This window comes from Myotis brandtii, unplaced genomic scaffold, assembly GCF_000412655.1.
Source record: "Myotis brandtii unplaced genomic scaffold, ASM41265v1 scaffold681, whole genome shotgun sequence".
NCBI classification, from domain to species: Eukaryota; Metazoa; Chordata; class Mammalia; order Chiroptera; family Vespertilionidae; genus Myotis; species Myotis brandtii.
This window is the reverse complement of record NW_005370660.1, coordinates 2,492,277-2,507,742: the sequence shown is the minus strand read 5'-3', so window position 1 is coordinate 2,507,742 and position 15,466 is coordinate 2,492,277. Positions and strand designations below refer to the sequence as shown.

Below are 15,466 nucleotides of genomic sequence, written 5' to 3'. Positions count from 1 at the left end.
TTCTTGGTCAGGACATATGCCCAGTTTTGGGCTCGATTCCCAGTAAGAGGCCTACAGGAGGCAGCCAACCAATGTTTCTCTCTCATCAATGTTTCTATCTTTCTCTCCCTCTCCCTTCCTCTCTCTCTAAAAAAGTCAATAAAAATATATTTTTAAAAACAACCAACAAATGCATAAATATGTGGAACAACAAATTGATCTCTCTCTCTCTCTCTCTCTCTCTCTCTCGCTCCCTCTCTCTGAAATACAATACAATAAAATAAAATAAAAATGAGCAAAGGATCTGAATAGACATTTCTCCAAAGTTGGCATACAGATTGCCAATAGACATATGAAAAGATGCTCAATGTCCCTAATCATCAGAGAAATGCAAATTAAAGCCATAGGGATATATATCATCTCACACCTGTCAAAATGGCTATCACCAATAAATCAACAAACAACAAGTGCTGGCCAGAATGTGAAGAAAGGCTTTCATAATATTCTAGTATGATCCTTTGTATATCTGTGATGTCTGTGGTGATTTCTCCTCTCTCATTTTTTATTTTGTTTATATGGGTCTTTTTTCATTTTTTCCTTAGTGAGTCTAGCCAGGGGTTTGTCAATTTTATTAATCTTTTCAAAGAACAAGTTCTTTTTTTAATTGATTTTTTGTATAGTCTTTTTGTTATTTATTTCATTTAATTCTGCTCTAATTATTATTATTTCCTTTCTTCTGCTAACTTTGGGCTGCTTTTGTTCTTCTTTCTCTAGCCTTTTAAGGTATGATGTTAGGTTGTTTACTTGGAATTTCTCTTGTTTCTTGAGATAGACCTGTAGTGATATAAACTTCCCTCTTCTTACAGCTTTTGCTGCATCCCAGAGGTTTTGAAATGTTGTGTTATCATTCTTATTTGTCTCTATATATCTTTTGGTCTCATCTTTTATTTCTTCTTTGACCCAGTCATTTTTTAGTAGTATGTTGTTTAATCTCCATGTATTTGTAGGTTTTTTTTAATCTTCTTTTTGCAGTTGATTTCTAATTTCATGGCATTGTGGTCAGAAAATATGCTTGGAATAATTTCAATCTTTTTTAATTTGTTGATGGTTGTTCTGTGACCCAACATATGGTCTATCCTTGAGAATGTTCCATATACACTGGAGAAGAATGTATAGTCTGATGTTTTGGGATGAAATGTTCTGTAAATGTCGATTATATCCACTTGGTCTAGTGCCAATATTTCTTTATTGATTTTTTTTGTTTTGTTTTGTTGATCTGTCTAGAGCTGTCAGTGGAGTACTAAGTTCTCCAACTATAACTATGTTTTGATCTGTTTCTCCCTTTAGTTCTGTGGTAGCTGTTTAATATATTTCGATGCTCCCTGGTTGGATGCATATATATTAAGAAGTGTTATGTTTTCTTGATGTGGTTTTCCACTTATCATTATAAAGTGTCATCTTTGTCTCTTATTATCTTTGTTATCTTGAGATCTATTTTGTCAGATATAAGTATGGCTACACCTGCTTTTTCTGTGGATGTTATCTGCTTGGAGAATCATTTTCCACCCTTTTACTTTGAATCTACCTTTGTCTCTGCTGTTTAGATGTGTCTCTTGTAGGCAGCATATGGTTGGTTTTGTTTTTTGATCTACCCTGTTACTCTGTGCCCCTTTACTGGTGAATTTAGACCATTTACATTAAGGTTAATTATTGATGTATGAGGATTTCCTATAGCCATTTTATCTTTTGTTTTCTGGTAACTCTGTCCCTCCATTGGTTCTTTTCCTTTATGCTCCTATCTGTTGTTTTTGTTTTGTTTTGTTTTGTTTGTTTGGTGTGTGTGTTCTCTTTTGTTGTTGTGTTTTTGTTTTGTTTTGTTTGTTTGTTTTTGTGGTATTCCATACATCTTTCCCCTGTTTCCTCTTTTTTTAAGCTATGTCTTGTTTGGGAAATTTCTGTGTGTGGTTGCCATTAGTTTTATAGAAAGTGAAGTTGCATATATACCATAGTTTTTTCCTTTTGAGTGCATCTGATCTTCATTTTCTTTTGTCTGTTCATACCTGTCCCTCTTCCCCTTTTATATTTTTATTGTCACAAATGATCCCTTTTTATGCTGCAAGTTTTTGGCAATCCTACTGGTAGTGTTGTGACCAGGTAAATAATTCCCTTGAGTATTTCCTGTAATGGAGGTTTTCTAGTGATAAAATCCCTTAGCTTCTGTATGTCTGGGAATGTTCTTATTTCTCCTTCATATTTAAAGGATAATTTTACTGGGTATAATATGAGTGGCTGGTAATTTCTCTCTTTCAGACATTTGAATATTTGGTTCCACTCTCTTCTGGCTTGTAGAGTTTCTGCTGAGAAGTCGTGTGAAATTCTGATGGGTTTTCCTTGGTAGGTCACTTCCTTCTTTTCCCTGGATGCTTTGAGGATTTTTTCTTTGTCACTAATTTTTGACAGCTTCATTTCCAAATGCCTTGGAGAAGGCCTCTTTGGGTTGAGGTAATTAGGTGTTCTGTTTGCTTCTTGGATTTGAGGATCTAATTCTTTCCATAGATTTGGGAAGTTCTCATCCACTATTTGTTTTAATAGACTCTCCATTCCATACTCTCTCTCTCTCTTCCTCCACCACTATGTCTATGATTCTGATGTTATTTTTTTTTTGTTTTCATGAAATCAGAGAGGTCTCATAGGGCTATTTTGTATTTCTTTATTCTCAAGTCTCTCTCTCTTCTTCCCTCTGCATCATTTCTTAATTCCTATTTTCAATATCAATAGTTCTTTCCTCTAACTGGTTGGTTCTGTTTCCTATGCTCAGCTCATTCTTCTTAATTTCCTTAATTGCCTGCTTCATTTCCAGGATTTCTGCTATATTCTTTTCTTAAATTTCCATTTCTTTGGAGAAGTACTCATTTTGTTCATTGATTTGTTTTCTGAGCACACTGAATTGTCTGTCAGTATTTTCTCACATCTCATTGAGTATTTTCAGAACTGCAATCTTCAAATATCTGTCATTCAACTTGCATAATTCCATGTGTTCCAGCCTGTTTTCTGGGGATTTTTCATTTTCTTTCTGATCATCGTTGTTGTGGTGGTTGTTCATGGAGTGCACTGTTCTCTTTGTTTTCCCATTTATCTCTGAGGAGGTCTTTCTGCTCTGTTCCAGTAGATGGCGCTGAATTTGCAAGATTTTTTTATCCTCTGTGACTTCACAGTTTTGAGCCTCTGCAGCTTGGGAATGATGTTTGTTTTTCCCTCATAGTAATGGCAACCCTTTACCTCCAAGGTTCCAATCCAAGCACCCCTCCTGGGATTCAGTCACAGAGGGAAACACACTGTGTTTCTACTGTAACAGCTCTTGGCCTACAGATAATACACTCCTGTAGCCAACTCCAAGGGCAAATGGAGGCCAGATTTGGGAGTCTAATCAGTGGCAGGGCGCTGGGATTTATTTTCTTTGCCTGAAAGCCTGCAGCCAGGCCCAGCCATGGGGAGGAACTCTGTGGGGAGGGTGTCTGCTGACTGGCAGCTCACACATGCAACTCAGACCCCATTCACAATGCGCCCCCACGGTTCAGACACTCTCTCCCTGTTTGTGTGCGCAACCACACAATGCCGCCACTCCAGTGGCCACTCCAACAGCCAGCCACTTGCCGGTTAGCTCTCTGTTCCTCCGACCAGCTGAGTAAAGTGCCGGTGACTGCTGCTGCCAGTTCCCAGCAGCTGCACTGTAGCCTGTTCCGCTTCCCTCCTTTCTTGTCTCCCCGGTTATTCCAAGAAGCCCACCTTAGTTTTTCCAGTGGGCAGGTCTCTCAGGTGTGCATCCGTGTTGAGCAGGGACTTCTTCGTTGAATTATAGATGGTTATTTTTTTGAAATGTTAGGGGGAGAGGATACACGCACCCTTAGTCACCATTCCTCTGACGTCACTCCTGTCAATGTCTTTTAATGTGAGCTATTGTCTAGATTTGAAAACAACTAAATCCACTCCCAGATATACATTAGAGATAAAATTCTGATAAGAATACTCATGTAGGTAAATTCAGTTAAATCTCAAATTGTATTATTCCTTTTTATTGGTCTATCATGCTCAGATTCCCTTATCATATGACTTGGTCAGATTTCTTTTAGCTAGTTTTCAACCTACTAGTAAGCCTAAGTTAAACTTTTGAGAAAGTCATTCTTTTGATTTTGTTGTTATTTTTTTTTAACTGTTCAGCATATTTAGAAACAGCACTCCAAGCTCACTCCTGGTACTCATCTATATCAGTCAGCATTTGTAGTTAGAAACAAAAATAACCAAGATCATTTGATTTAAGCAAAATATTAAATAATGAAAAGAATTTTGGATAGCTCACAGAATCATTAGGAAGCCTAGACAATTAGAGACAGGGCTTTGCACCAAAAATCACTCCATAGTAGTGGTCAAATGAGTACCCACTCTGGCTCACACTGAACAACAGCTATTGCATCCTGCATTGAAAACAAAGCTGGCTCGGTATACTAAATGACACCAATAGTATTGGTGTTATTACTGCTACAGAATTTAATCTTGTTGCAATAACCTACATAGCTGTCAAGAGTTCCTCTTATCTGATGCACTGACTCCCAATTCTAAGGACAGAGCCAAGGTTACGTGTCCACATCCTAGGTGAAAGGGAAGCTGAGAAGCATTTGACTTTTTCAGTGTTTATCATGGAAAGAAGCCTCTGCCTCCCACCATATTTACAAAATGGAAAGTTTCCAAAACATAGGAAGGCAAATTAGTTGATGAGCAGCCACAATGAATGACAAATGTCAACTATGATTAAAGTTATATGTACTATATGTACTCTATGATCCACAATTTCTGCCTCTAGAACTTCTAAAGAAATTGTCACGCATGTACAAGACAGGAATAAGTATGCTTTCCGAAGTGTTGTATGTGATAACAAAAATGTGGGGAACTCAAATGCCACTGGTAGTAGATTAGATAAATATGTTATGATATAGTAATATCATGTCATATTTTAAAGTTCAGGTATGGAGAAACTACAGTGTCAGACACAATGCCAAGCACTGTCGTCAGAGACTGGGATGAAATGGAGAGAGGGTTACAAATAAAAATTTTTTAAAGACTGCCTTTGAAATGCTCCCAATGGTGCAGGAGGATGGACACATAAGTATATCAGTAGCACATCAATAGTATATGAAAGCTCAAGTGAAATTGTGTATATGGTGCTGCGAAGGTACACCTAGAAGAATATAACTGCCTGCATTAATGGAAGAGGCATCACGAAGAAAAAGATACACATGTAAGTTAGGCCTTAAAGTATGTAAAAGAGAATAAGATGTAAAGGAGGAGAGATGAATTCCAGACAGTACAAATTTTATTTATAAAGTAACTAAAACTTGTTCTAATACAGTGTTTTTCTGAAAAGTGCTTTAACAATGTTTGCCACGCTTGATATTAAACAAATAGTGCTTCATAACAGTACTATAGCATTAGGGAAAACCACCACGATGAAATTTTAAGCTTCATAAGATCTCATCTTCAACCGCAAACTAATGTAAAACATAATGTGAACAGATAGAAGAATTTAATACTCCAATTCCTGTCCATAGCTATAGTACACCATTGGAAAAGTTCCCTACAAATAAAGCAATTATATTTGACCAACCAAAGATAAATAATTCCTTCACAGAAAACCAACCAATAAGAAAATTGATGCCAAAAAATTGGACAATCTAGAAGAAATAAATAAATTCCTAGAAACATACAACCTACCAAAACTGAATCATGAAGAAATGGAAAATCTGAACAGACTAATAACTAGTAAGAAGATTGAATCAGTTCTCAAAAACCTTGCAAAAAGGAAAGTCCAAAACCAGATGGCTTCACTGGTGAATTCTACCAAACGTTTAAAAAACTAATACCTTGGCTCAGTGGTTGAGTGTCGACCTATGAACTTGGAGGTCAAGGTTCAATTCCCAGTCAGGGCACATGCCCGGGCTAGATTCCCAGTGGGGCATGCAGAAGGCAGGCATTGGATATTGATGTTTCTCTCTCATCAATGCTTCTTTCTATCTCTCTCTCCCTCTCCCTTCCTTTCTGAAATCAATAAAAGAATATTTTAAAAATAGTAATAATAAACTAATACCAAAGTCTGCCAAAAAATAGAAGAGGCTGGAATACTTCCACACTCATTTCACAAAGCAAGGATTACCCTGATACAATAACCAGACAAGGAGACCACAAGAGAAGAAAATTATAGGCCAATATCCTTGATGAACATAGATGCAAAAATATTCAACAAAATACTAGCAAATTGAATTCAACAGAACATTAAAAGAACCATACACCATGATCAAGTAGAATTTTTTCCTGGGATGCAAGGATAGCTCAACATACAAGTATCAATCAATGTGATATACCAATAAACAAAATGAAGGATTAAAAGTCATCTAATCATCTTAATAGATGCAGGAAAACTGTTGACAAAGTTCAACATCCATTCATCTTAAAAAAAAAAATCTCAACAAGTTAGGTAGAGAAGGAATGTACCTCAACATAATAAAAACTATATGACAAGCTGCAGCTAATATACTCAATGGTGAAAAGTTAAATGCTTTTCTTCTAAGATCAGAAAAAAGACAAGAATGCCCATTATTACATTCTATTCAACACAGTACTGAAAGTCCAAGCCAGTTAGGCATAAAAAGGAAATAAAAGACATCAAAATTGAAAAGGAAGAAGGCTTTTGCCTCTATTTTTTAGATGATATGATACTATATAAAAAAAACTATAGACTCCACCAAAAAAACTGTTAAAACTAATAAGCCAATTCAATAAAGTTGCAAGATACAAAACCAATGTACAAAAATCAGTTGCTTTTTATACACTGACAACAAACTATTATAAAAAAGAATTTTTTTAATGAAATTTTTTTTATTCTTTTTAAAAAAATATTATAATAAGTATTACAAAGGGTATTACATATGTGTCCTTCCCCCCCTCGCCCTTGACAATCCCCTGCCCTCCCCTACCCCCCAGTGTCTTATGTCCATTGGTTTTGCTTATATGCATGCATACAAGTCCTTCGGTTGATCTCTTACTCCCCTCCCTTCTGCCCCCCAACCCTCTCTGGCCTTCCCACTGCAGTTTGACAATCAGTTTGAGGCAGCTCTGCCTCTGTATCTATTATTGTTCAAAAGTTTGTAATGGTCTTTATTATCCATGAATGAGTGAGATCATGTGGTATTTTTCCTTCATTGACTGGCTTATTTCACTTAGCATAATGCTCTCCAGCTCCATCCATGCCGTTGCAAATTGTAAGAGTTCCTTCTTTTTTACAGCAGCATAGTATTCCATCGTGTAGATGTACCACAGTTTTCTAATCCATTCATCTACTGATGGGCACTTAGGCTGTTTCCAGATCTTAGCTATGGTGAATTGTGCTGCTATGAACATATGGGTGCATATATCCTTTCTGATTGGTGTTTCTGGTTTCTTGGGATATATTCCTAGAAGTGGGATCACAGGGTCAAATGGGAGTTCCATGTTTTGTTTTTTGAGGAAACTCCATACTGTCTTCCATAGTGGCTGCACCAGTCTGCATTCCCACCAGCAGTGCACGAGTGTTCCTTTTTCTCCACATCCTCTCCAGCACTTGTCGTTTGTTGATTTGTTGATGATAGCCATTCTGACAGGTGTGAGATGGTACCTCATTGTTGTTTTGATTTGCATCTCTCGGATGATTAGTGACTTTGAGCATGTTTTCATATGTCTCTTGGCTTTCTGAATGTCCTCTTTTGAAAGGTGTCTATTTAGGTCCTTTGCCCATTTTTTGATTGGATTGTTTATCTTCTTTTTGTTAAGTTGTATGAGTTCCCTATAAATTTTGGAGATTAGGCCCTTATCAGATATGACGTTGGCAAATATGTTTTCCCACGCAGTGGGTTTTCTCATTGTTTTGTTGATGGTTTCTTTTGCTGTGCAGAAGCTTTTTATTTTGATGTAGTCCCATTTGTTCATTTTCTCTTTAGTTTCAACTGCCCTAGGAGCTGTATCAGTGAAGAAATTGCTTTGGCATATGTCTGAGATTTTGTTGCCTTAAAAAGGAATTTTTAAAAAATCATATTGCCTGGTCTGTGTTGCTCAATGGTTGAGCATCGACCCAGGAACCAGGAGGTCACAGTTCGATTCCCAGTCAGGGCACATGCCTGGTTGCATGCAGGAGGCAGCAGATACATGATTCTCTCTCATTATCTATGTTTCTACCTCTCTCTCCCTCTCCCTTTCTCTCTCTAAAATCAATAAAAACATTTTTAAAAATCAAAACTGCAAAAAAGAATAAAATATCTAAAAATTAATTTATCCCTAGCCAATTTGGCTCAGTAGATAGAGTGTCAGCCTGTGGAATGAAAGGTCCTGGGTTTGATTCCAGTCAAGGGCACAAGCCTGGGTTGTGGGCTAATCCCCAGTAGGGGGTGTGCAGGAGGCAGCCAGTCAATGATTCTCTCTCATCGTTTCCATCTCTCCCTCCCTCTCCCTTCCTCTCTGAAATCAATAAAAATACATATTTTTTAAATGTAACTGAGCTGGAGGTGGAGGTGGGCATAGGAGGGATAAATGGTGATGGACAGAGACTTGACTTTGTGAACACACAATACAGTGTACAGGTAATGTGTTGTAGAGTTGTGTACCTGAGACGTGTATAATGTTGTAAGCCAGTGTCACCCTAATTAATTCAGTAAAAAGAAAAAAAATAAAGATAAAGATATGTCAACATATTAAAAAACTACAATGAGCTATCACCACATACCTGTTGGAATGGCCATCATCAAAAAGCCAAGAGATAACAAGTGTTAGTAAGGATGTAGAGAGAATGGTCCCTTATCTGCTGCTGGTGGGGATATAAACTGGTACAGTTACTATGAAAAACAGTATGCAGGTTCCTCAAAAAATTAAAAATAGAACTACCATAGCATCCAGCAATCCCACTTCTGTGTGTATATTCAAAAGAAATGAAAACAGAATACTGAAGAGATATATGCACTACCATGTTCATTGCAGCGTTATTTTAAAAAAGGCAACTTACATAAACATCTTAAGTGTCCATCAATGGATAAACAAAATGTGAAATCCTAATATATAAAAACCCAGGGTCTATAACGACCGAACGGATGACGGGTCCATCCCCCAGCCCTCAGGTTCATTGATCAGGGGATGGCTAACAGGGAACCGGAGTGAGTGGCATGGGGACTGGCGAGCAGCTAGAAGGCAGGCCTCTTGGTCCTTCCTCCTGGCCCTCAGACTCCAATCAATTGGTGGCGGAGGCGGGGTGGAACTGGGGACTGGCTTCCTTAGTAGTCCTATAGGTTCAATCTCCAGAGGACAGGACAGGCACCAACGGACCAGCACCTCTGGCACAATCCCGACAGTGCTGTCGGCCTACTGGAATTTGGCCTTGGGCACTAAGGCCGCTTCCCCTCCCTTGGACTAGCTCCCTTAGTAGTCCCACAGGTTGAATCTGAAGAAGACAGGCCAGGCACCAACGGACCAGCACTGCCGGCACGATCCCAACAGCGCTGCTGGCCTCCTCGAACTTGGCCTTGGGCACTGTGGCCACTTCCCCTCCCTAGACGCTCCACAAGGAAGAAAGGATACCGCCAGCAGTGCCCGGGGTGACCAGCGGTGACTGACTGCTCTCCCTGTGCTTCCCCCAGGTCACTTGAGCCGGCCCCCACCCGCCCCGCTCCAGATGAAGTGTGATCACTGAAAACGGAAGGAATGTAGTAAAAAAACAAAAACTGATGACCAAGAGAATGCCGCAATGTCCAGAGTCCAGCTTCGGAGAACGGAGAGAAGGGAGAATTCCATAAGTTGGACGATGCCAAGATATTTCTGAGTGACTGCCTGGCGTGTGACAGTTGTGTGACCGCAGAGAAAGGAGTCCAAGTTTCTCAACAGAACACCAAGGACTTCTTCCGTGTTCTGAACCTTAATAAGAAATGTGATACCTCACAGCACAAGGTGCTGGCAGTGTCCGTGTGCCCTCAGTCTCTGCCTTATTTTGCTGCTAAATTCAGCCTCAGTGTCACTGATGCATCCAGAAGGCTCTGCGGCTTCCTCAAAAGCCTACGGGCTCACTGTCTTTGACATGAAGATAGCCTTGGACTTCAGCATCCTGGAGAGTCAGAAGGAATTTGTGCCTCGGTACTGCCGGCACCGTGAGGAAGAGCCCCGGCTACCCATGCTGACCTCCGCCTGCCCCGGCTGGGACGGATATTTAGAGTGTGTGCTGCGTCACCCCATTACCCCCACCTCTGCACGGCCAAGTCTCCCAGCAGATCATGGGCTGTCTGGTGAAGGATTACTTCACCAGACGGCAGAACCTGTCCCCAGACAAGATTTTCCACGTCATTGTGGCCCCGTGTTATGACAAGAAACTGGAGGCCCTTTGAGAAGATGTTCCCACAGCTTCGCAGAGTTCCCAGGGTGCTGACTGCATGTTAGCCTCAGGTGAAATTGTCCAGATAATGGAGCAAAGTGACCTCGCCTCGAATGACGCCACCGTGGACACTCTGCTTGGAGACATGAAAGAGAAGGAGGTGAGGCTCCACGAGGGTGCCAGCTCCAACGGGTACTTGGCGCTCATCTTCAGGCACATGGCCAAGGAGCTGTTCAACGAGGATGTGGGAGTGCTCACCTACCACACCCTGAGGAACAAGACTTCCAGGAGGTCACCCTTGAAAGGGACGGAGAGGTTCTGCTACGCTTTGAGGCTGCTTACGGCTTTCGGAACATCCAGAACGTGGTCCTGAAGCTGTAGAGGGGCAAGTTCCCCTGCCACTTCATGGAGGTCCTGGCCTGCACCGGGCATGCCTAAGCAGCAGGGGCCAGGCCCAGGTGGACGATGGGTGTGCAGACAGGGCACTGCTGCGGCAGATGGAAGGCATCTATGCTGCCATCCTGGTGTGGCCCCGGAGACCAGCGCCCATGTGCAGGAGCTGTACCAGGAGTGGCTGGGGTGGGGGGACCACTCCCCCTGGCCCCAGGTGGCCCTGCACACCACCTAGCAGGGCCCAGGGCAGCCTGCCAGGACATCAAGTGGTAAAGGTCCAGCAGACACCTGGCATGCAGGCCGCCTGAAGAGGGGTGTCAGACACGTGAAGGAAAGGCTTAGCATCTCTGTCATCGCTTTGGTTTTCAGAATTCCCTGCTCCCCATCTGTTGCCTCCCTCCCTCTGGCAGGAACTGTTGTCATCACATGGGTGCAACTGGAATATTGTATCTCGAGAGGATTGCCCCAATATATGTATCCTTTTATCCGATGATGAAAAAATTCCAAAGAACAAGAATGGAGACAGACTACAGTCCTTTAGGCTTAAAAAAAATACCCAGAAGTGTCCTGCAAAGAGCTGAAATTTGGTTCTGTCCACGTGCCTCAGAGAGATTGGATGAGGAAATGGCCCTGTTTGGCCCTGACTTTACCCACTTATGTTACTCTTGAAGGTGTCTTTGCCACAATGTGAATAAACTGCAACCTTTTGGAATAGGGGCTCATACAAAAGTCTGCATTCCCAACTTTTCTTGAAACAGATCTATGCTCTGCAGCTGTGGCCACCATCCTGAGATCAGGTCCTGTCAACCAGGTCCTGTCACTGGGAATCAGGGGGCACTGGAGTGGGGGCCCTGGAGTGGGGGACCCCCACCCCGCCATGCCCTTTTACATTCAGGGATTGAGCTGAACTCACTTTGGGGGATGCCTGGCAAGGGTGACAGGTGTCCCAGATGGAAGGATGGAGAATGGAGAGGCAGACACCCTGCTCGGTCCTTCCCTAGGTGGGGTCAGGCTGATGAAGGCCAGCCAGCCCGCCCCACAATTAGGTGAGATAGCGTCCTCTGTGTCCCCCTCTCCCCCTGTGAGCCCAGCCACTCCCCTCAGCTCCAGGCAGCCCTCTGTGTTCCATGACAGTGTGCTCTGCCTTCACATGCTGCTCGCCCTAAGTGTGAAGGAAGAGAGCAGTTGGCCCACAGACAACTGCACATAAAGCTGGTGAACGCAGTGGCAGTGGTGGGAGCCTCTCCTGCCTCCATGGCACTGCTAAGGAGCAGTGAGCTGAGTGGTAAGGAGCAGTGAGCAGGTGGGCAGTAAGGAGCGAGGGGTCCCGGACTGCTGGAGGGATTTCCAACAGCAGGCGGACATCACCTAAGGGGTGCAGGCCAGGCTGAGGGACGCCCCCCCCCCACAGTGCACAAATTTCACGTACCAGGCCTCTAGTCTATATATATAAAAAGCCAGCAACCGTAACACCGTAATGACCAGAACAACCGGTCTCTATGACGCCTATAGTGGCCAGCGAACCAGGTGACCAGGGTGTGGAGCTGGCCAGCCAACACCCCTGCAGCCCTTCCCCCTGGCCAGTCCTGCCCCCGATGGGCCCCCACCACGCCAATCAGCCCACAGCCCCTCTTCCCAGCCAGCTCTGCTCCCAATCAGCCCCCTCACTCTCATTAGGGTCAGGGCCAGCCTACCAACCACCCATGGCCCCTCCCCCAGGCCGCTGGCCCTTGATCAGCCCCCCGACCCAATTTGGGAGCGGGCCAGCCAGCCCACCACCCACAGCCCCTCCCCATGGCTGGCCCCACTCCCATCAGCCCCCACCACCACGATTGGCCCACGGCCCCTCCCCCCAGCCAGCTCCTCTCCCAATCAGCCCTCCCCACACCAATCAGGAGAGGGGCTAGCTAGCCAACCTCCTTTGGACCTTCCCCTGGCCACATTAGGGGATGGGGATGGCCCACAGTCCCTCCCCACAACCAGCCCCACCCCCAATCAGCCCCTCGATCCTAGTTGTGGGCGGGGCCCACTGGCCAATCACCCATGGCTCCTCCCCTCAACCAGTCTGGCCCTGATGGAGTCTCAATCAGGGCAGGCCCACCAGCCAACCTCCCACCATCTCCTCCTCCTGACAGGCCTGACCCCGATCTGCCAATTGGGGCCAGGCTGGCTGGATCCCATCAACTATAAGATTAATGAGTTGTGAAGATATAATGTAAAATATGGTGACTCTAGTTTATAACACTAAATTGTATAGTTGGAATATGCTAAGAGAGTGAAACAGAAATGTTCTCACCAAAAGAATAATTAAGTAATGGATGTGTTAATTAACTAAATGAGGGGAATCCTTTCACAATATATACATTTATCAGTTCACCATGATGTATACTTTAAGTATCTTATAATCTTATTTGTCAATTGAACCTCAAAAAGCTAAATTTTTAAATAAAAATAAAATTGAGTTACTTTTCCACCTTAAGTAATAAAAACTTGAAAATGATGCCATCTAGTGGCATCAAACTTTCAAAAAATAGCCAGTAAATTAGCCAACTGTTTCCTAGGAAAAGTTTCCTTAGCAGTTTCAAATAAACAAATGTTACACTGTGCCTCTGTTTTACGAGAAAGCACTCTGCATTTACCCTGCTGGGTTTTAAAATTTGGCTTCATCATTTACTAGCTGAATGACCATAGGCCAAGTTGCTCGATCTATGTAAAATGCACATGAAAATAGTAGCTACCTCTCAGAGTTGTTAAAATTAATGAAAAAAATCCATATAAAGTTGTTTGGCACAGCATTTGGTTCATAGTATACACCCAATAAGTAGTAATTATTACATTACTTGATGGGGGGAAGTTCTGTCAGTGAGACTGAAGTTGGAATGATATATCACTTAAACTATAGTACTTTATATTTTCAATTCTGGTTAGAGTATTATACTCTTTCCTTAAAGCAGAAGAAACGTTGTATTGGAATATGCTTGCTATCTAGATAGTAGCTATTAATGACTGGAATTGTCTTATTTTGACAGATCCCTGAATTAAGCTGTGATTGTGATTTACTATCAAAAGATTTATAAAATATAATTTACCCCTGATTTGGTCTGTTGACTATTCTACAAGATAATATAAATCTTGCTATAAGAGCATAAATGGAAGTGGAGGAAAGAAAGCTTCACTAGTTAGTTTTTTAAAAAATCTAGGCCTCTATAATATGCAATCAGCCCTAAAACTGCCTGTTTTGAAGGTGAGGGTGGAATTGTCCTATTTCTGACATCCTTTGAGCTATAGCATTGCTATAACTTATTTTACAGTCCTTGAAACTTATTTTAACTTGATCTCACCTGTCCAAGAAAGCATAAGTAGTGTGATATTTAAAATATGTTTGACAAAAAAAATGTCTCCTAAGATCTCCAAGGACATGATGATAAAATGTTAGTCCAATGGCAGCACTATTGAGAATTTACAGCTAGGCAATCAGCAATATTCACAGTATTTTTGGAAGAGATTACCACAGTATTTTTTAGAGGACAGGAATCAGTCTGGGGGTAGGGGAAGCATATCACAAGACTGTCATGAACACCACTTCTTAAATGTTTTTATCAAAAACTTGGGTGAGTAATACATGCTTTGTTTAAGTTACAGAAAATTCTGAATAGATAGATGTGGTAGACAGCCTCTAAGACAGTGATGGCGAACCTATGACATGCATGTCAGAGGTGACACACGAACTCATTTTTTTGGTTGATTTTTCTTTGTTAAATGGCATTTAAATATATAAAATAAATATCAAAAATATAAGTCTTTGTTTTACTATAGTTGCAAATATCAAAAAATTTCTATATGTGACATGGCACCAGAGTTAAGTTAGGGTTTTTCAAAATGCTGACACACCCAGTTCAAAAGGTTCGCCATCACTGTTCTAAGACAATCTCAAAGATTTCTGCTTCCTGGTATTCACACCTATATGTTACCCCCTCCCTTGTGTGTGAACTGGTCCTAATGACTCAATTCTAATGAATATAATACAGCAAAAGTGATAGGAGTCACTTCTGAAATTAGGTTACAAAGAGACTATGGGTTTCATTCTGCATGTTCTTTTTTGCTCTCTCATGCTAAGGCAAAGGCACCCAAATAAGCCATGCCCTGGATTCCTGACCCATAGATCATAAAGTGAGATAATATTGTTTGGTATTTTAAGTAACTAAGTTGTGGGATAATTTGTTATACAGCAAATGATAACCAATACAGTTGATCAGGGGTCAGCAAACTACAGCCTGTGGGCCAAATCTGGTCTCAGGGCTGCCAATGTATAGTCCTTGAACTAAGAATGGTCTTTACACTCAAGAGTTTTTTGTTTTAAATAAAAGAAAAAGCATAAAATGTAACAAAGATGTATGGCCCACGATGCCTAAAATACTCAGTATCTAACTTTTTTTTAAATATATTTTTTTATTGACTACATATGTGTCCTATCCCTCCATTTCCCCCCCCCAAACCTGTTCATGCCCTCACCCCCTGGTGTCTGCATCCATAGGTTATGCTTATATGCATGCATACAAGTCCTTTGGTTGATCTTTCCCCCTTATCCCCACCTTCCCCTACCATCCCTCTGAGGTTTGACTGTCTGATCGATGCTTCTCTGTCTCTGGATCTGTTTTTGTT

General features: G+C 41.8%; 1 pseudogene; it reads left to right on the top strand.

Moving 5' to 3' along the window:
- The first annotated feature begins 9,670 nt into the window (after positions 1-9,670).
- On the top strand, positions 9,671-11,084 carry LOC102240081 (annotated as a pseudogene).
- Positions 11,085-15,466: the final 4,382 nt, after the last annotated feature.